General features: G+C 42.7%; 2 protein-coding genes across 23 annotated transcripts in view; one reads left to right on the forward strand and one right to left on the reverse strand.

Annotated features, from left to right (window-relative positions):
* CCDC92 (coiled-coil domain containing 92) overlaps positions 1-13656 on the reverse strand; it is a 36676-nt gene extending 23020 nt beyond the window's left edge. For 2 of the 5 annotated variants that reach the window (XM_016922666.4, XM_016922664.4), the window contains exon 1: positions 13354-13656. The gene's annotated coding sequence lies outside the window, so the exon portion shown is untranslated. 5 annotated transcript variants of the gene reach the window in all.
* Positions 13657-13719: 63 nt separating this feature from the next.
* Positions 13720-22464, forward strand: part of ZNF664 (zinc finger protein 664) — a 42632-nt gene continuing 33887 nt past the window's right edge. For 12 of the 18 annotated variants that reach the window (XR_010147848.1, XR_010147844.1, XR_010147847.1 and 9 more), the window contains exons 1-2: positions 14039-14176; positions 14728-14862. The gene's annotated coding sequence lies outside the window, so the exon portion shown is untranslated. Of the gene's footprint in view, positions 13798-14028; positions 14177-14727; positions 14863-22464 lie in introns of those variants that run through there. The other 6 variants (XR_010147850.1, XR_010147851.1, XR_010147849.1 and 3 more) reach the window with 2 other exon arrangements.

The following is a 22464-nucleotide window of genomic DNA, read 5'->3' on the forward strand; positions in this document are numbered from 1 at the left end:
AATAAAGCAGCCACACCAAATGTCTGACTGCCAGGCTTGCTTTTTTTTTTGAGATGGAGTCTCACTTTGTTGACCAGGCTGGAGTGCAGTGGTGCAATCGCAACCTCGACCTCCTGGGTTTAAGCGATTCTCCTGCCTCAGTCTCCTGAGTAGCTGGGACTACCAGTGTGCACCACCACGCCCGGCTCATTTTTGTATTTTTAGTAGAGACAAGGTTTCACCATGTTGGCCAGGCTGGTTTCAAACTCCTGACCTCAACTGATCTGCCCGCCTCGGCCTCTCAAAGTGCTGGGATTACAGGTGTGAGCCACCGCATGCGGCCTTAGGTGCCAGACTTATAGATGATCACTTAATTCTTGAAACAATCAGCAAGATAGGTATGATTATGCTGTTTTTAAAGAACTGAGGCTCAGAGATGTGACCACACTCTTCTGTAGCTGTTGCGGCCACATGTAGCTATTGAACACCTGAAATGTGGCTCATGTGTCTGAGAAATTTTTCATTTTTTGTTGGAATTAATTAAAATGTACTGTCCCCATGAGGCTAGTGTCTACCATGTTGGGCAGCACAGATCTAAAGCATTTAGAACCATGGCTAGAGCTATGTGTTTACTATCATTGCTTCAATATGGAGAGTCATCCAAACAGGTTTCATTTGCTCCCAGATAAACTGTCATGGGACCTGCCGTGGCCAGTGCTCACCTTGTACTGCTGGAATAATTTAACAATTTTTTTCAACTGCCATCATCATTATGCCATTTTATGTCTTCGTAGCATTTATCACTATCTAAAGTTAGGTCGCTTATTTATCTTTCTTACCTTACTAGCATGTAAACTCCAGGAGAACAAGGACGTTTCTGTCTTGTTCCCTGCTATTTCCCTGCCACCTACAATAATGGTGCCTCTGGAAACCTGGGCTGGCCCTTTAAGAAAGGCTTCTTTCTAGGAGTTGCACACTAGTGGTGATCTCACTCAGCACCCTCCGAACCCCATCATTAGGTACTATGCTGTATCTTGTATTAGTGAGCATCAGAGGGCTTGGAAAAATTTCTCTGATTGCTATAATGGGAAAGCTCGCAAATAAAAAGAGTAAAAAATTATCAAGCCACCTAAAAATGTTCATTTATGTGGAAAGGAAAATGTGGGCTTGCTCAGGACTTCCTGGAGTTTGTGACATACAGTATCTTCTCTGGTGCAGCTTACTGACACCTGGAAATTTATCTTATGAGCCAAGTATGTGAACTGTCAATGCTGAGCCTGTGACATGGCATTGAAGCTGAGATGTGGCCGTGTCGCATGTAAGCTCACGATTCAGATCATTCTTTCTGAGCTCCTCAGTGGCACTCAGCAGCTCAGAAATTCAGGCAACACCTGTCATGAGCTTGGATGACGCTTTTCTTGGTCTGTGACACAGTGAGAAAAACGAGGACAATGCAGTGAGTTTTCCATTAAGCTAACTTTATTAGACTCAAAGGACAATTCTTTATTTTCATTTTAGAACTGCCAAATTTAAAAGTGCACTGTCCCATGAATTCCAAAGCCTAGTCACCTAGCCACTCTAATCACCAGGACGTTATGGGGATCCCCAAGAGCTTAACGTCATCATTGATTTTGTTTTTTAATTTGCTTTTTAAAGTTTACAAGGCCTTTACAATAGGCCAGGCAATCGATTCTCCTTTTAAATATGCATCTGGAGGTGAAAGATCAAGCCAGCATATGTTTCTAAAGTGCTCACTGTGTACTCAGTCCTATGTTTACAATTTACTTGGGGATATGAGACTCAGCAACTAAAGTACAAAGAAAACAATGTATAATTAAATCCTCATGAGGCATCCGCCAAGTACAGGAGCCAGGGGAAGGCTGTCCATGAAGGGTGAAGGGCTGCCCATCCTAGCACTGGCAGCTCTTCTCTTATCTACCTGTCTCTCCTGCACCAGGCTGCATAAATCCTGGAAGACAGGGGCCGGCCTCAATTATTGCAGCATTCCTGGTACCTATCTGTTGCCAGACACATGGAGGTACCTAATAAATGAGTGAATAAGGACTGGAGTGACAAAGGTTTTACTCTGAAGAGGTTGGAATTAAACTGAGCCTCAAAGGATGGGCAGAGTTGGGACAGGAGGAAGCATTTCTGGTGAAGTAAATATGAATTAAGTTTTAGAAGGAACATGAGACCATTAAACTATCTGATACGGAAAGAAGATTCTGGGGAATGGTGGAAAATAAGGTTAGATAGAAAAGCTAGTGTCAGATTTAAGTTGTATATTAAAAGCTGCTCAGAAAAGTCGAGATGGAAAAGATAAGCAATGGGGAAAAGCTAAGTTTTTACTCAATAGAGGCAAAATCGCCACTTAAGGGAGTTTAGTCTGGCAGGGACGATGCAGGGTGAAGCAGGCAGAAACTGCAGTAGCGACACAGCCTTTAGCTCCAGGGGAGAAGAATCAACATGGAATCACCTTTTACTGAGGGCTCAGTGCCAGGCGCCATGCTACGTACTTGATCAACACTCTAAGGAGCAGATATTCTTATCCTCAGTTCACACATTAGCAAATAAGCTTGGAGGGTTAAATGACTTCCTTAAAGTCACACCTAGTAAGAGGCAGAGGTGGGGTCATCCCAAACCAGTCTGACTCCAAAGCTTATGCTCTCAACTAGATAATATACTGTCCCTAAATGAAGACGAAATGCTGCAGCCCTCTAAAATATAAAAGTGCATATCCTGCACAGCCTGAACACCGTTTGGCCAATATTCCATTTGCTAAACATTCTCTTTTGCCCTTTTCTTTCCCCATATTTTAAGCTGTAACCTTCTCAGGTCTACTCTTTCGTGCCAGATGCTAATATAATTCCAGTGCTTATTCTTGATGCTGCTGCTTGTGGAAAAAAAAAATCAGAATAAGAGAAAATGCTTCCTCTCTTCTAAAGCTGCAGAAAAACAGATACTATTCTGGGTTAAAAAGCTAGTTCTCTTAAAGAGCTACAAGCTTACTCTGCTATTCTGTGTGGAAACATGTAAAAATGTACAATTCTGTTTTGTTTTTATTACCAAACAAGTATTTTAAGACACCTGGGCTTTACAGATTGTTGCTGAATCCTTTAAAATACAGCTTTGAACTTCTAAATGTTTGCTTTTTAAATTGGTTGCCTTATTTACTAATTTATTAATAATACAATTTCATGTGATATCTTTTTTGAAGACAAACACTTTTAAGGTGTTCTGGTTAGCTGGATAAGGGGTTTGGGGTTTCTCTCTTGATACAGAAGACTAAAACAAATGCAGATACTGACAAATTCTTTATTCAAATGTAGTTTGAGTTTTTGCCTGCTTAAGTCAACAATTGATGCTGCGATTCAGAAGGCGGAACAGGATGGGGAGTAGAGAGAGGAAGGTGGCGACTCCGCTGAGACATAACATAATCTGGCAGTGGCAACAGTAATCTTCATGTGGGTCTTACAGAGGGGCTGGCCTGCTTCTGCAGTCTGACTCTAACCTGCTGAGAACACCATCTACATAGGGTTTTTTTTTTCCCTCAGAGAATCTACAGTCATTGTTTTATGGCTGATGCAAGATATAGGTTTTTTTTTTTTAATCTAAAGAACAGATGGAATTAGCATGTAAGTTTTCTGATGTGAGGCAAACTGTAAGCAGTCGGAATTAATGAAAGAACACAGGGTTCTCATTCTCCTGATGAATCTTGAGTTTGATCAAGTTGGAGCAGTGGTTCTCAGCTGGGACAGCTGTGCCCCCAGGGGGCATTTGGCGATGTCTGGAGATGCTTTGGGTTGTCATGAGTGTGTGGGTGGGTGCTACCAGCATCTAGTGGGTAGGGGCCAGGGATGCTGCTAAACAGACCATAATGCACAGGACAGCCCCACAACAAGGATAATCTGGCCCCAAAGGTCAAAAGAGTTTTGGTTGAGAAACCCCCAGGGTTAGGGTCAATCTAATTTAAGGTAGGCCTTTTCTCCTCTTTGGACTTGAGGTTTATCCTGCTCTCTCTGGGTTTCTGGGATGGCTAGTAAACGTAGCGTATGGCACTTTTGGGAGGGCAAACTCTCACCACATGCAGCATCCCTCCCGTACCAGAGAGCTGCTAACTCTGGAGGAAAGGCAACCAGCAGGTGAGGGGACAATAGGAGCCTATCTGAGTGAGTTTCTTCCTTGTATCTTACACGCTCAGCGAGGCAGGAGTGCAGAAACGGACTACTTAACCTGTTTAGCTAAAATGACTGGAACACTGGATCAGCATTTCCTTGCTTTCTTTTGCTTGGAAGAAAAAGGATTGCAAATAAACTCCAAATTGCCTAAGAATGTAATAATTTTCTTCCCGTTTCTCGATAATGTGAGATTTTGCTTTTCTTGTATGAACGCTAAAGTGACCTGAGAAGTGAAGACGGTGAGTGCAAGATAAATCTGGAATGCAATAGGGACTCCAGTGTTATGGTTATAAAGCTGCGTATTTCCACAGAAATTAAGTGGACACATTGCAGCTGAGCTAGGTGTGCAGTTTCCACAGGAGTACTCTATCTAATGCAGGCAGGAAATCTCCAGGAAACTTTGATGTTTAAAGGCTTTAATATTTCTTCAATGCAAAGAGCTTTGTTTTTAAGGACTTCACTAAATATGTAAACTTTACAAGAATTTTAGACTCCCAATAAGTTTAGGAAATCATGTCAAAACTCCTAATATTTTATATATACTAGCACTTTAAGAAAGCTTTCCAGGCTGGGAGAAATGAAAGTACAGGTTCCATGGTCACCAGGAAACCCTGTTTACAAGAGCCATAATTTGAACTTTGTAATTTGCAGAAATATACTACAGAAATTGAAGTAATTAGTGCTGCGCTGGTAAATCTTAAAATGGTTTTCTACTTGGAAAAGGTCTCTCCCAAAATAAAAACGATTGCTCAGGTTATAAAAGCAGTTTAAAAATAAAGTTTAAACATAACAGGTACAAACTGAAAAGTTATTTATCTTTTTTTTTAAAAAAAGTGTCTGTATTAACAACAAGGAGGCTATTCCAATATAACACAGAAGACTACATAAATTATTCAAGTTCTTAGTACTTTTTTTTAAAGAAAATCCTTTCGTATCTATTTTTGTGAATTTGGGGGTATAAGAGAAAGTTATGTCTTCTATATGGGTGGGTGATATAAATTATTACAGTTCATTCTTTCCATAAAGGAAGCATCTTTAAGCAGCTTTGAGCCAGACACTGTGGAGGACACTCAGAACACACCAACAAATAGGAGAGATAAAAATTCTGCCTTTGTGGAGCTAATATTTGGGAGTGGGGGTGGGGCACACAATTCATACAAAAAGTAGAATTTTTTCACAAAGGCTAAATTAAATGGAACTTCCTAAATTATTGACACTTGCCTTACAGAACAGCTCAATGACTACCTAACACCATGATTTCAGAGTAGGTGAATCTAAACCTGAGTATACAAATTACAGGGAGCTGTAATTTAAGAAACTAGTATCTTTATAAATTGCTTTTTAAAAATTGCAGACAATATTACATATTATGACAACCAAGAGTCACTCTACTTCCATTAGCTGAATAATGTTTCAAGATACCACATTTCTGCCAATTTTAAATAATTGCATTATTTTTTAATGTAAATTTTGTTTTCTAAAGTTCCTAATTCCCTTTGTACCAGCAGAATAGTGAGGCAATTAGTTAATAATTTATATTTACCTAAAAACTAATAAAGAAATTAAAATTCAAATGGAAAAAACATCTCGTCACCTGACAATCCCCACGGAGGAGCTACTGGGTCTTTTTTGGAATACTGGGTCTTTTTTTGAATACTTGTTCTTAAAGCTCAAATTATGATGGTAAAATCAATCGATGTATTAGGACACCTGATATGTTTGATAACATTTGAAAACTACAATTTTAAATTGCTAAATATATTGCCAGTTAAATATACTGTTTGGAATGACGTGTGTGCTCGTACGTGTACATCGAGATATAGTGAGGTCAATCAAGAAACACTTGTGTATAACTGAGGAGACAAGACTAACCACTCACAGAAAAGTAAATTGATCTTTGGGATGCAATCTCTTCTCAATAAAGAGGAATCTTGATTCATCTTGACCTCTGTATATTCTGTCCAGAAGTCAAAGCTTATTTGCTCTCACTGGAGTATGAAGTCCTGCTTTTCTTTCTCACTTTTTCCTGACTCTCTTGACTATGAACAATTGTGAAAACAGTGAGGGCTGCACGCTCTTGGAGGAGCTTACATTTCTCACGGCCCTCATGTAACCCATGTTGGGCTGTTTTGGAAATATACTTCCTTTGGTGAATAACACGGTCAAGGTTATCTATGGTCAGTCATCTTTCTCACACTGAACAGTCCCTTATGGTGGCTCTTTCCCACACTGTCCCTGTCCTAGATCAGGCCCCACATCGTAGAAGGGACTCTAAAGACTGTCAGGGTTTCAGAGAGCCTCTTGGTAGCTCCAAAGTGCCTTCATCTTGCTCCTGTGTCCCATGGCCTGGTACACAAGAAGAAGAAGGAATGCCAGGGAAAATCGTATGTGGGTAGCATGCTCCAAATTTACCAGTGTAGCTCATCAGCACTGCGTGAGTTGTTTGACCCGTCCATTCATGTTGTAGGAAGTAGCCATAAAGACAACGAGAGCAGCTTATCTACGGATGGGGCTGTGGGGTGGGAGGCAGGCATTTATAAGCATATTCACTTTAGTTTTATTCAAATGAGAAAAAATGGGTTTTCATGTGAATGCTTTAGTAATTTCACTGGGTATAGAAGATGCATGCAAAGGCTAACACAATGACTGTCAAAAAGACTTCTGAAATATTTTATTTCCAGATTTGGTACACTAAGTGTGTCTATTTGTAACAGGAGTCCATAATTTCCAGATTGGATTGTAAATAAAGCTGTAAAGCCCTACACATTCATCAATGCCTTCACTGTCTTGTCCACAATCAGAAGAGGTGGTAAAATGTCCAAATGGAACTGTGAAAAATAACCTAGCCAGGAATTTTCAGAAACTGGACTTAAGTGGCTGGATTCCCTACCTATAAATGTAACCATGAGAGTTGTGACAAACAAAAATCTTGGATCTTCACCTAAAAAACTGAGTAGGCTTCGGAGGCTTCTGGTTACATCCCCAATGGTAGGACATTCCATGTGAGAGGAAGCTGTGTTCTTTTGAGAAATAGCTAAGTCTTGCACACTGATGGAAAGCACTGATGAGGGTGTCAGTGCATCTCATTCCCAGGTTCACTCTGCAGTTCAGCAGTCCAAACATCACTTCAACCTTCCTTCAAGGGACTCTAAAGTTCTGCTTGCTACTAACCTGCCGAGGATTCCCAGTTTCTTCAGTAGGAACACGCTGGCCCCAACGACTTCACACCTTCTAACTAAACTCAGTTTTCCTCTAAACACAGGAATGGCTAATTTGCTGCTTTCCACTTAAATTTCAGACTCAAGATGGTCACTGCACAGGCAGGTCCCACTGGCATCCTGAGACTACTTGGAAAGGCACTCTGCTCTAACCACAGCCTGCTAATGAGTAACATTCAGTGCAGTGTTCTAGAATTAGCCAGTCGTCATCCAAAGCTCTGAGTTCCATCCTGCAAAAAGGGATGAGACACAAGAACACCTCCAAATAAGACAGCTGTCAACCTATCTCCAAGGTCTCACTTCTAGCTTTGTTTCTACTTGGATATTTATTTTGTCTCTCCCCTAAAAACCTGCCTTTGCCCTCAAACAATACGGCTTGGCTTTTTTCACCTCTGAACTGGGTCCTGATACCACAGTCTTACTGTACTAATAAACTTGTCAAAAACTGACTTGACCGCTTTATTGATGGAAAGCAATTCCTCACTTGAAATCTATCACATTGCAGAGGCTGAGGAGGATTACACATCCTTCCTCCCCCGAGAGCAATAGGGCATGTCAATGAGCAAGTACCTTAATGCCAGAAAGCTGCTGCTCTATTCTACTAGAACGTTCTGGTCTTGTCATAGGGACTCAACCAGAAGATAAAGATGACTCAGTATCAGATACTGACCTTCCTTGAAAATGACAGGCCAAACCTAATAACTTCTGCTATGTTCTTATCTATGGGAACACAAAACTGAGTGAAAAACTCCAACCTTTCTCCATCTTTCTTATCAATGTGCAAGACTTGGCTATTTTTAAAAAGTGTATCTGCTCTCCCACGCTACTAGCCACCGAGGCAGAAACACTAGCAGTGCCTTTTATCTGGGTTGATGTGTGTGACAGCCGAAGAGAAAGGAGTTACAAAAAGCCTCCTTCAATGTTTAAGGTATGGCACGAGCCTAACCTCTTACGTTCACTTATCATTAGAAAAATACGGAGAGCCTAAGATAATTATGCTATGTATGACAGAGATGGAACTTTCTCTTGGGAACCCAGTGTTTTTACGTGTCCTCTGCATTATATCGAAGATGGTCTTTTCAGAGTATGATGCCACGGATTTCTAGGTAAAATGTGCAACTTTAAGAAAGACAGTATTGTAATAATATTGAGAATGACAATTTACATGTAGCGTTAATGCTTAAACAATGTTACCTAAGAACATGGGCTTTAATGACTTCTCATAAACTCTCTTACCTGCATAGTAAATGAGAAGGGCACAGGATGCATTTAGAAATGGATTGGGGAGGAAATCTGAAGAGCAAAGGATAATGGATTTTATGCAGACCTGAATTTAGTATCTTAAGTGTTGCCAAAGAGGCAACAAAAAGAAAATTTGTAGAAGCAGAGTATTATGTGCCTCATATTCCATTTATTAAAAGTTTTCTTCTGTCGTTTTTTCCCCTTTTTATAAGCAGCTTACTCAGGCTTGCTCTATTTGGTGCTAACCAATGGAAGTTCACTGCTCAGTCTTGAGAATTCAGCTAGAATAAAGAATTTCAAAAACAAGGAGAAAACTTACTCCTTCACAGAAGAGTAGACACTTCTTGCTTCGTAGTAAAGTTCTTTCTGATAAAGCAGTAAATTGGGAATAATCATGAAAGTATTGATCTCGGTCGGCTCTCCAGTGTGGAAATTTGCATGTAAACTGTTTTCTGATTAACAAAGAAGTCTTTAAAGATGTTTGTGCGATCCCTTCAGAAGTCATGGTTAAAGCTTTAAAATGCAACCTTTAACCTTGAAAATGCTGCTTTCTAACTTGCCTTATTTGCTAATTTGTTATCCTGGTAATAATATTTAAGTAGTATCTGTGATTTTTTTCCTGAAAAAATAAACACTTTTAAAGTTTTATTTCTTGGTTGGCCAGAAAAACTTGATATTCGTCTCTTTTCCCTTCATGCATACAGCATAAATAAATGGTATATTCCTTGTTCAAAGTTTGAGGAGTCTTAGTCACTTATCACACCCAAAGTCAGCTAATGGGTAAGAGACACAAAAGCATGACACAAACTCATCTGCTACAGAATGAGAGTAACTATTTTAAAAGACATTTAAAAAGTTAAAAGCATGAGACAAACTCATCTGCTAGAGAACGAGAGAGTAACTATTTTAAAAGACGTTTAAAAAGTTAAAAGCATGAAACAAACTCATCTGCTAGAGAACGAGAGAGTAACTACTTTAAAAGACATTTAAAAAGTTAAGTCCATGCAAACATTAATTCAGAATTGTTTTTTCCTCTTCTTCCTAAACTGGAGAGGTCAGATCTTGGTTTAACTCAATCGGCCTCATTACTGACTTGCTGCACTTCAATCCTTGTGTATTGGGCACTCTGGTGTTCACAGGCAACTCTGCTCTGCTTCTTAGCCACAGACTGGAGTCCCCACCTCACTGACCCACTTAATACATGTATTAGATTGACACTCAGTAGCCGAATCTTTGTTATAATAGATAAATCCTTATTCCCATTGTTGATCATTGAGAAACCATCATTCTCAAGATTGGTTTCATACAAATAGGGCACATGTCTTTCTTCTTCAAACACAAAGCTCCAATTCCCCTAAGCTTTTCGGCTTGCTGTAATTCTACTTCTTGGCTTTGTTTTACCTTCAGCTGCCAGCGTATTTTAAAAACCATGCAGACATACTGAAAAAACATCCAATGCAACTTAATGTAGGTGGATATGACTGGACTTTTTGCTGTGAAACTTGAGTCATGCTTGAGTAATGAAATAAACAAACTAAAATGCGGAGCAAGCACAAGAATCATCTCTTATATCATCTCTTATTCAGTTTTTTTTTTTTTTTTTTTTTTTTTTTTTTTTTGAGACGGAGTCTCCATCTGTTGCCAGGCTGGAGTGCAGTGGCGTGATCTGGGCTCACTGCAACCTCTGCCTCCTGGGTTCAAGCGATTCTCCTGCCTCAGCCTCCCGAGTAGCTGGGACTACTGTGCCACCACGACCAGCTAATTTTTGTATTTTTAGTAGAGATGGGGTTTCACCATGTTGCTCAGGATGGTCTCGATCTCTTGACCTCGTGATCTGCCCGCCTCGGCCTCAGGAGTGAGCCACTGCCCCCGGCCTTATTCAGTATCTTTTAAAAAATGTTTTCAGCCAAGTAAAAGAACGATTCACCTTCATAACTTGCTGGCTCTCCAAAGGATGACTGGCACCATCCCATTTTTTAAAAACAGCTTTAAAAAAAGCCTTTTCTGCTTGCCTTCCTAGAAAAGGGTAATTTTCCTCTTGATTCAATGTTTATTGTAGAAAATAAAGTTAAAGAAATACAAATCATGTATAATTAAAAAGAGTCTTTTAAAACACACTGAATTCGAGAGTGCTTTATTCCCTGTAATATGCCATACAAATGCAAAGCACGACTAAGAATCATCTTTAATAGCAGGTGGGTCTTTAATCTACTAAAAAATCTTCCTAGGGTTCATGTAGGTGTCTGCGGATGTTGCTACGTCCACAACTGTAGAAGCCAGCATAAGAAAACAAAAAACAAAAGCCACAGTGCTAAAAGGGAAGTACAGAAGTCCTCGAATATAGTTGCCATCGGAATACCCAGGAGTCCCTCTCAGAAAGACCCTCCTATACCTCTGTGATACCTCCTAATAGCCATTCACGCCAAGTGGGGAACCAGCTGATCCCAAAAGCCCCTAGGGAAGGAGCAGCCCCTTCTTTCCACCGCTAGTTCTCACCATAAACAACTTTTGCCTTCATATAGAAATGAAATCTGTTTTTCTGTACTCAATAATTACTCAAAATAAATGAAATCCCTTGCTGCATGACAGACCTTCAAACATTTGAAGACAATTAGGACACAGCCACTTCCGTGCCCAAATCCTTCTGCAGGTTGAAACATCAAAGCTGAAGATGTGGAAACTGGTGTCATTCAGTTAGCACCTACCTAGCCGGGATGAAACTTCAATCTGACCCAAACATTTACTGCAACATTGGTATGTGAAGATACAAAGTCACCTAGTCACTGCCCTTGAAGGACATGGAATTCAGTAAATTCAGTAGATATAATTAATCTTAGTTACCAAATGTGTGCCCACTATGTATTAGAAACTATTTATGGCTGACCTTGTTCCAGATAGAAGGAAAAAAGTTCCATGACTTTTCTTGCCAGAAATACGAGAAAATGCTTTTTTAACATAAGTATTTTTTAAAAGCATCAACATTTTATTAACGTTAGTATCGTTGCAAAGGCATCCTACCAATTAGGTAATTATGTTGAAATCAATTTATCCAAAGATAATTGGATAAGTTGAGATCAATTTATCCAATTTGGCAATTTATCCAACATGGCAGATGAAAGAGTTATAAACCCAAGATGAATGATTCGTTTTTTAAAGAGTTAATAAAAATATCTAATTTCCAAAAAAACCTATTTGTTAGACTGATGTATTTAAAATGTGTCACAGTAAAAATCTCGCACAAATAATTGTCCTGTACTTTAGATCTTAAATGTACCTAAACTAAATTTACTGAGTAATTATAATACGCAGAGGAGTAACAAAACTATTTTAAGATTTTTCAGTGGTGTGTATGTATATGTACGCATACCCGCATATATAATCACGAGTTTTAAAGCCTTCTTCCAAGCATATTTCACATAAGATGAACAGTTAGCCAAAAGAATTACATACATTTCAAAACATCTTTGGAGGTAAAAGGCACTTTAAACGTTATCATCTTTTTCCTTACAATGCAATAGCGAGAAAATGCATGGGAATTCTTGATGAGCAAAAAAAAAAAAAAGAAAAAGAAAAGTCGTTTTATCAATACCAATGCTCTTTAAATAAATTTCAAACGTAAAAGTTTTAAAATGGCAATCCTAGTTTTAATACTCTTACAGGTTTCTGGAACTGCGTAATATGTTAAAGTATTACAGCCTGGTAGCTTGTATTTTGTTATAAAACCGACTACTGCAACCTAAGCTATAAAGCACGGTTATATTTTCTCTCTGGCCGCCTAATTTTCCTTAGTGGACTAGATCGTACTGCTAAATACCAAAACTTGAAATGAAACCATACAGGTCAGCATGAAAACCTAAGTTAGAGAAACTCCCTCGCCGTAGCAGACGGCAGCCCAGTAGCCAAGCCTGGAGCTCTGCTGCGTTTGTGCATTCTGCTCCGTTTCACGAATCACAGGCAAATCGTTACTCAGAGTAAACTAAAGCCGCATCAAAGCTTCAGGAAGGGGCTGGCAGGTAGTGTACTTACGGAAAGGCTACCAGGACGGGAGGCGATACAACTTGTCAGGGAGGGTCTCTAAGGTTCCCCGGGTGGTAACAAGCATTTAAAAAGGCGATGTGGATTCAGACGGCCTCCTCCCCACAGCATCCCAGACAAAGCCGGGCTAGGCCCCGGGGCGCTCCTGGTGCACCTGCAATGCGGATCCCTCGCCCTGCGATCCCACCCCGGGGCAGACAAGAGCGCCCCGGGACCGGCCTCTCCTCCCCCTTGGCACTGGGGTGGGCGCGCGCCGCGGCCGGTCCGCACCCTGGACTGGAGCCCGGGCCGGGGAGCCCCCTCCCCAGAAAGGGCCGGCGGACCCCGCGGGGGCGGGCGCGGGGGTCGCCGAGCCTCAGGGACCCTCTTGCCCCGACTCCGCCGTCTCCCGAGTTGCCTTCGCCCGGGGCCACCCCTGCCCCTGGGGGAGCTAACGTGGCTCCCAAGCCCCGGAGGTGGGGCAGGAGGACCCTGTCCCCCGTCTCCCGGCAGGGAGGGTTTTTAAAGTCTTCGCCACGAACTCCCGTCCCTGCCCGGCCCCTCCGCCCCTGCCCGGCCCCTCCGCCCCTGCCCGGCCCCTCCGCCCCTGCCCGGCCCCTCCGCCCCTGCCCGGCCCCTCCGCCCCTGCCCGGCCCCTCCGCCCCCGCCGGCGCTGCCAGGTGAGCGGAGCCGGACTCGACACACCCCGGGCCCCGCCTCACCTGCGGGCGCCGCCGTCGCGTTCCTTCAGGCGGCTGCCCTCTTAGGCTCGGTCCTCCCGGCGGGCGGCGGCGGGGGCCCGTGGCCCATGGGCTGGGCGGGGCGCGGCGGGCGGGGCTGCCTGGGCTCGGGCGCTGCCCGGGACGGGCCGCCGAGGGAGGTCAGTGGGCACCGCCCGCCCGGCGCATCTCGCCCGCTCCCACCCGAGCGCTAGCCGCGGTGCACCCTGGGAGCGGGGCCGGCGGCGAGGCCTGGCCGCGCTGACCCGGCGGGCTAGGCGCCGGCGCGGCGGCGGGTCTGTGTCTGCCGAGCTGGGCGGGGGCGGCGCGCCGATATTCACTTGGCGAGGCCGGGCTACGCCCCCTTCCGCCCGGCTGTGGCGGGGCAGAGGCGAGGGCCGAGGGGAAGGGAGGGTCGGGCCCGCGGGACGCAGGCGCACAGCTCAGGTGCGGCCGCACTGCGGTTGCCCTGGGTAACGCGGCCCGGAGTGGGGGGGCGCGGGGAGGAGCGAGGGAGGCGAGCGGGAGCGCGCGCGCGCCGGGCGCTGGGGTGGGGGATGGCCGGGCCCGACCGGGCCGGGGCTGGGGGGCGGGGGCGGAGGCGGGCGGTGGGGGCGCGGGCCGGGTGGCCGCGCATGCGTGCGGCCCCCGCTCCCCCGGGGCTCCCCGGCCTCGTGCGTGCGCACGCGCGCTGTCCCCCGGAGGCGTCTGGGTGTGCGGAGCGCGCGCGCGCGCGGCTCGGAGGCGCACCTGTGAGGTGTCCCTGAGGAGAGGGAGGTGGGTGCGCGGCGCCCGCGGCCTGGGGCGCTGACTCCCCTCACTTGGAGTGAGTTCTCGGCGGCCGGGCTGCAGTCTTTCTTTCTTTCCCGGAGGGAGGCGGGGGCCGGGGGCCAGGGAGCGGGCTAGGGGTGGGAAGGAGGTGGAGTGGATTAAAGAAAAGAAAAACAACCCATCCCGGAGGATGGGCCTCGGGCCGGCCCGGCCCTTGGGGATGGCGGGGAAGGTCAGAGCGGCTCCGCGCAGCCTGGCGGGTCCCGGGCTGAGAAGCCGCCCCTCGGGCCTCGGGCGGTCGGCCGCGGGCCCGCAGTGCGGGGGAGCGGGGCCGGGGGGCGCAGATGGCGGCCGGTGCGAGCGAGGGCTGGGCAGCGGGCAGGGCGAGGCCGGGCGAGGCCCCTCGGGAGCCGGACTCCCGAGCCAGGCTCCATTGTTGTTGGAGCCGAGGGAAGGGGGAGCGCTGCCGCCCTCGTCGCCCGTGGAGCCGCGCCTTGGAGCCCTTCCAGGCGGGTCCCGGGAGAGGCGGTCATGGCCGCGCCAGGGGACCGGGGAGCCGGGCGGCTGCGGAGGAGCCGGCTGCATGGGGTGCTGTGTGTTTTTCAGGGCGCCCTGCGTCCGGCAGAGGAGGCGAGCATCCCGCTCAGGTGATGAGGAACCCCTCGCGCACCCAGCGCAGAAGGCTGCTGCCGCCGGACGCCTCCATTGTTTGACCACAACAAGGGCCGGATTCTCACCCAGGTAAACTGGCTGCCGGCGCTGTCCACCTCCCTCTGACTCCCGCCTCCGCAGGCGTTCTCACCCCTTCCAGGACTCGACTGCAGTTTTCTCACTGTCCCCGGCTTCTCATGAACTCCGTATACCCCCCTCCCAGACATTTTCCCGTCCGGATCCATCTCTCCGCCACATCACCTCTCATTTCCCCCAGAACTCAGCTCCTTTGTGAAACCTTTCTTGCCGAACTCTAACAACTAAATCTCCCCGGGAGCCTGCTCCGAACTGAACTGTTCTGGTTGCTAGATTGCTTACGGGCTGTCTTATTGCAACAAAGGAGACCAGATACCGAAAAAAGATTTCTGAGCTATTGCCTTCTTCAAGGAACGTTTTCTGATATTTACAGTTTATTGTTTTCACAAGATGGAACGGTTTTTAGGCATTTTGGCTTCTTATTTAGAGAGGGCTCCTATTTCCTTCATAGACGCATAGTTTTTTAGAGCAGGAAATCGACCTTGTTCAACCCGCAGGTTAATTAAAAATTTAAAAATTAATTCTAAATTAGCAGAGTAGTACATTTTCTTTGTAAAAACAGCATATCACAGAGATGGCATTTTGTCTTTGACTATCAACCTCTGTCTTCAGGGATGCCGACTATTATGTGTGTGGTGTTTATCCTTCTAGATCTTTTGGAGTACTTTTACGTGTGTGCACTTAACATCATTTTTGACTGCTTTAACAAGGACTGTTGCACCGTAACTTTCAATGTTAGCATGTAATGCTTCAAGTCATTTTTTAACAACTGCTGCACCATGTTCCATAGATTCAGTATATCATGGTTTAGCCATTTCCCAAATTGATAGCTGTTTAAGTTTTAACTTTAAAACAGCTTTTTCGCTGGTGGTGGTTCTCTGATGAGATGAAATTTCGGTGATAGGAGCACAGATCTACGCTAATTATCGAGATTCGGCATTTATGATGAAGTTCTCTTTTGGTTAAGAAATTGACATGTGGAAGCAGCCACCCCTCCCCTATGGTAGTTCTGACTCTAGCACTTAGAAGTTGTGTGACCTTGGGGAGGACATTGAATCACACCAAACCTCGGTTTTCTTTCCTGTAAATGGCCTGCTCTGTCTGGTCCATAGAGTTCAGTGATACAGTGCATATGTGTTGTGGAATGTAAAGTAGTATATATAAAGGTTGGTTTTATTAGCCTTTGTGATCCAAAAATTATTTGCAATATCATTTATATTTTTTGACCAGATGTGTGTGTATCATATCACAGAGCACTACAGATAGTCAACTTTGAATGCTTTTTAATTTGTGACTTTTTAAATTAATTTTTATCAAGCACTGACAATACATTAGTCTTCTTAATATTTTGCAAAGCATTTTTTCCTAGGGCTTTGTTTTCTTCCTCTTCTTTAAAAAAAAAAAAAAGAGAGAGAGAGATAGGGTCTCTTTCTGTTGCCGTGGCTGGAGTGTAGTGGCATGATTCTAGTTCGCTGCAGCCTGGGACTCCTGGGCTCAAGTGATCCTTGTGCCTCAGCCTCCCCAGTAGTTAGGAATGACTACAACCATGTGCCACCACACCTGGCTGATTTATTTTATTTTTGTAATGACAGGCTCTTACTATCTTGCCCCAACTGGTCTCAAACTCCTGGCCTAAAGCAGTCCTCCCAAAGTGTTGGGATTACAGGTGTGAGCCACTGTGCCCAGCCCCTAGTGCTTTTACATACCTTAAAAATTAAGGCATATAAATTAGTTGACTGTGAATAAACATATTAGCAAACTGAACACTAGACAATACTCGCACTATAATATTTAAGCTTATTTCCTTAGAGTTGTAAGGTGTACATGTATTTTTCTGTGGCAGCAGCAGATTCAGATTAGCTTTTATGTCCTTCAGGGAAAAGGGATTGTTACTAAATTTGCAGGCTGTATCAGAGTTTTAATATTGAGATTTAATATTTTAATCATTTAAATAATGATTGAATGATGTGATGGGTAACATTTTAAGATGTATGAGATACGATTAGGGGCTTTTTACGTATTTTTCTTTCTTTCAGATATATATGAGTGCCTGTAGTGTGGCCAGCAAAATCAACTTATTTTGTTCTCTTGAAGCTTATGATTTGTGAGGGGGATTGGAATTTAAACACAATCACAACTACACGTATGATCACAAACTGGTATCTGCTGTGAAAGTTAAGAAGCACCTGCTATGAGGGAGTATAAAAAAGGGGAGACCAAATTTTAGAGTGGAGAGAAGGGGCCTAGGAAAGACTTTTCTGTATAAATAAGATTTAAGCTGAGATTTGAAGAGTGCGTAGGTGTTAGTGTGGAGGAAAGTGAGGGATAATTTTCCAGGCAGAGGAACAGCATGTGGGAAGGCCTCAAAGTGGGGAAAAAGCTTTGCCCATTCCAGGAACTGAAAGAATGAATGTGGATAGACTATGGAGGTGAAGGGGAAGAGTGGCTAGGCCAGGGGCCAGATCAAGTAGGGTCATGTAGGGCAGGTTAAAGTGGTTGTATTTTATCCCGAGTGAAATGGGAAACCATGATATGGGTTGGGATTTACGAAGAGGAGTGACATAATCAGATTTGTATCTTTGAACAGCCACTCTAGTCGTCGCATGCAAGATGTGGGGGCATGTTGGGGGTGGAGAGTAGAAGTGGGGAGACCAGGTTGGCCATCTCAGAGGGCTGCCTGGAAGAGACGTGAGCTTTCCCTTGGAATTCACATTGACCTCACGTTACCAGCTACACTAAGGTCAAATCAATGTTTGATTAAAAAAAAAAAAGATCCTGGCCATGCACAGTGGCTCACACCTGTAATCCCAGCACTTTGGGAGGCAGGTGGATCATGAGGTCAGGAGACCGAGACCATCCTGGCTAACGGTGAAACCCTGTCTCTACTAAAAATACAAAAAATTAGCTGGGCGTGGTGGCAGGCACCCGTATTCCCAGCTACTCGGGAGGCTGAGGCAGGAGAATGGCGTGAACCCGGGAGGTGGAGCTTGCAGTGAGCGGAGATCATGCCACTGCACTCCAGCCTGGGCAACAGAGGGAGACTGTCTCACAAAACAAACAAACAAAACCCCCACAAATCCTTGTTTCTAATTTTTAAGAAGTGGGGATAAATAAAAGCAATAAAAAGGTACTTGGTATGCAAAAAGTACACATAAATGTTAAACTAGTTGTCTATACTTAAAAGTATCAGAGAGTCAAATTAAAAATTGGGACATTATTTAACAAGGTTTGTATGTTTTGACAAAGCGGTAATATGTGAGATAGGAGTGAAGTGAGGCTCTAAAATGAAGGGAAATATTTGTAGATGCTATTGACTATGAAAACAATAACAAAAATTATTAGACAAAAAAATTGATGGAGTGACCATGTATTAGTATATGTATAAAATTAATAGCTTTCTGAATACCAGAAATAACCTACTAGAACCTAAAATGGCCAAAAAAAAAAAAACCCAAAACAAGAAACTGGCTCTGACCAGGTTGCAGCAAAACAAGTGAACCGTGTAGGCACAACCTTATAGAGTCAAGTGTGCGCTCTGTGGAGGAGACCATAAAGTATCCTGAAAAGTCTGAAGGGGTACCTTGAACGGAAAGAGAGGCCGTCTTCCGGGCTGTGATGTCTGCATGTTATGGAGATGTTCATTTTGGGGTGAACGTGGTAGAATAATTATGAGTAATGAGGTGAGACAAATATATTCAAACATATTATAGAGCCACATTCATTAAAACAGTATCATTCTGGCTGTAAAATATCCATACAGGTCACTGGAACTTACTCAGCACCCCAGAAATAAACTTTTTTATATGGAAATGTCATAAATAATAATGAAATCATCACAAATGCCCCCTGAGTCTAAAGAAAATGTAAGTAAATATTAAACATCTGGAAAGAGGAGTTTTACATGCTAAGGTGGATGGAGCACATGCTTTAGACTCAGATGTGTCTAAACTGGAATCTTTTAAGTGAGGAAAATTATCCCCACTTTGCAGGTGTTATGAGAGTAAGAGATAAAGGGCCAGGCACCTACAGGGCACTCAAATCTGTAAGTAGCTGCTGCTATTAGAAACAATAGAGAAAATAATAATTAAAAATTAGTGTATTAGACTACATAAAAATTTATTCTTTAGGAAGAGAAGGGAAAAAACCCGAATCATAAAGTGGAAAATATTTGTGGCAAATGATAAGCTAAGAGTTAGTATTTTCAGTATGCAAAGAACTCATCCAAATTGGTGAAGAAAATAATGAAGATCCACACACAGGTGGTTATAGGATGTGAATAGACAGTTCGCTGGATAGAAATATAAGTTGTGAAACATTGGAAAAGCTGTGTAATTCATTAATAATCAAATCACTAATTACCGTATAGAAAAGTTAGATTCTGTTCTGAATAGCAGCAAAACTAGAAAACATTTACAAGTAAGACATAAATGTACCAAAGCTTTATGAAGAGAAGTAAAAACTTTTACCTAAATGATTTAAAAGCTAACCTAAATAAATGGGCAGACTTTTTCCTGGAAGGGAAGGCATCATTGTAGATTGCAGTACTCTCCAAATTAAACTATGATTTCAATGTAATTACAATTGAAATCCCAGTGGGAATTCTTTTGGACACTTGATAAATTGCTTCTAAAACTCTTTTGTAGGAGTAAATGTCCTAGAATGGCCAAAAAATGACAAACGTTTTTAATGGAAAAGTAGTGTTGGGGGATTTGCTATATGAGAAGTCAAAGCATACTGAAATGCTGCAGTAATATAAATGGTGAACACAAGAATAGACAGATTGACGCCTGGAGCAAAGTAGAATCCAGTAACAGACCCATTTTTATATCGGAATTTAGTATATGATAAAGTTGGTGTTTTGCAACAGTTGGGAAATTATAATTCAGTATGTTGTATAGGGATAAATGGCTCTTTATTTAGAAAGAAAGATCCTACTTCATCACATTCAAAATAACTTAGATGGATTAAGGAACTAACTAAAAAAACCTATAAAAGCATTAGAAGGAAATATAAGAGAATTTGTTATGTAGAAGGATACACTGGAAATTATGTGTTCTGGTAGGCCATTTAGGTAAGACCAAGACCTAAAATCATAAATGAAAGGATTGATAAATTTGACTATAATCACAGTTGATAATTCTGTGACAAAAAGCGTTACAGAGTGACAGACTGGGAAAACAACCTGTAGCATGTATAAAGAATAAATAGAATTAACAAATTAGGTAATGAATTGAGGATATGAACAGTTCTTAGATAAATGTGTTCAAACAGTGAAGAGAAATTCAACCTCATTGTGATTAGGAGAATGGAAATTTAAAAACTAGATTTTTTTGTCGGGAGGAGGGCATCAGGCAAAAATTAAAAACTATCCAGCAATGTAAAAGAGGCACCTAATACGTTGTTGGGACATAAAATTGTTCCAAGTTTTTAGATGGCAATTTTGGCAGAATTTTATCAAAATAAAAGTACACGTTGATTTAGCAGCTACACTTCAAGGAATCTGTGCTATTTTCATAGGAGAACATACATTAATATAAACAATGTTTATTGCAGCGTCATTTATAATGAAAAATTGAAGATAATCAAAATAAATTTTGGTACCCATATACTGTGGAATATCAAGTAGCGTTTTGTTTTTTGTGGGATTTTTTGTTTGTTTTGTTTTGAGACAGGGTCTTGCTCTGTTGCCTAGGCTGGAGTGCAGTGGTACGGAATGTGGTTCAGTGTAGCTTCAGCCTCCTGGGCTCAGGTGATCTGCCTCAGCCTGCCAAGTAGCTGGGACCACACACACACACACACCACTACACCTGGCTGATTTTTAAATTTTTTTGTAGAGACGGAGTCTCACCACGTTACCCAGGCCAGTCTTGAACTCCTGGCCTCAAGTGATCCTCCCGCCTTGGCCTCCCAAAGTGTTGGGATTACAGGCATGAGCCACCATGTCTAGCCTATTAGTTTTTTATATAGAGAGGTAGATTTGTATGTACTGACATAGCCTGTATGGATGTCTAGAATATACTGTTGAGCCAAAAAAGCAAGCTTAATCTCATTTTTTGTAAGATACAAAACAAAATAATGAAGGGTGAGTGTGTGTATATATATATATTCTGAATGAGAATTAGAAAAAGACTAGAATACCTGAAAACATTTAATTCTGATTATTTCATGGGAAAAGCCTAGGGGAGACTGGTTTTTCATATCACATGTGTTTGCATTGCTTCAGTTTTTTTTACAATGGGCATTTACTTTTGTAATGAAGATGTTACAATTTCTCACCAATTTCATGAAGGTCTAGATTTAGACAAAAATATACAGTGCCTAGTACCTAAAAGGATGTGGTAAAAATGACACACTTTTATGTTACATTGGCCATATGTGTCAAGAGTCTTAAAATTATTTACATTTCTTGATGGTCTAGGAACCATCAAAAGAATATTTTTAAATACAGAGAAAAGCTTTCTGCACAAAATATGTATATTGTAGAATTATATTTATGGGCACAGTTTGCAGAATGGTTATGATACATCCCCTATATCATATATTTAGTGGCAAATAACATTGCCATTAAAAACGTTTATGAAGAAAATATATTAAAATGCTTATGATAGTGTTAAGTGGAAGGAAATCAGGATACACAATTGTATACCTGATATGATGAAAATGCCCCAAAAAAAGTCCCAGCAGCCTTCCAGTAAAACCTATGAATGGCAAAAATATGTAGAAGAAATTAGATGGAAATCTTAAGAATCGTGGAATTCGGTAGGATGTCGGGTGATTTAAATAATCTTTTTTGTATTTGCCAAGATTACATGTACCTGTATTACATGTATGATGGAACATTTGATTTAACAAAGTATATTATATCTGGGACATGATAGCTACATGGCAAATAGACATGAGCACTTTTTTTTTTGGTTAAAGCCAATGAATAAATTTGGAATTTACACTGAAAATGATTGGGACCCATTGAAAACTTGTGAGTAGGGTAAGAACAATCCATTTTGCATTCTAGAAGGTTACATTAGAGTAGATAATGGATTAGAGGGAAGCAAGACTGGAGGCTTTTGTAGAATTCCAGGGAAGATGACGGTGGCTTGAGTTAAGTTGAGACAATGCAGGTACACAGTGGAGAGTTTCCAGAGGTATTTGGAAGAGAGTGGCTAGACCTTTGTGATGGGGGGAAGTCAATGATATTGACTTCGGCAATTGAGGGGAGAGTGGACTCATTTACTATAGTTGGGAATTGGCTATGGTTTGAATATTTGTCCCCTTTAAAACTCATGTTGAAACTTAATCCCCAATGTGACAGTGTTGAGAGGTGGGGCCTTTCAGAGAGGTTTGGCTCATGAGGGCAGAGCCATTCATAGATTAATGGGTTGTCATGGGAGGGGACCTGGGGGCTTTATAAAAAGAAAAGAGACCTGAGACAGCATGTTAACATGCTCAGCCCCCTCTCATCGTGTGATGCCCTGTGCCGGCTCAGGGCTCTTTGGAGAGTCCCCACCAGCAGGAGAGCTGTCACCAGATGTGGCCCTGGGCTTTTTCAGCCTCCATAACTGTAAGAGATAAATTTCTTCATAAATTATCCAGTTTCAG

Source organism: Pan troglodytes, chromosome 10, assembly GCF_028858775.2.
Source record: "Pan troglodytes isolate AG18354 chromosome 10, NHGRI_mPanTro3-v2.0_pri, whole genome shotgun sequence".
Lineage (NCBI taxonomy): Eukaryota > Metazoa > Chordata > Mammalia > Primates > Hominidae > Pan > Pan troglodytes.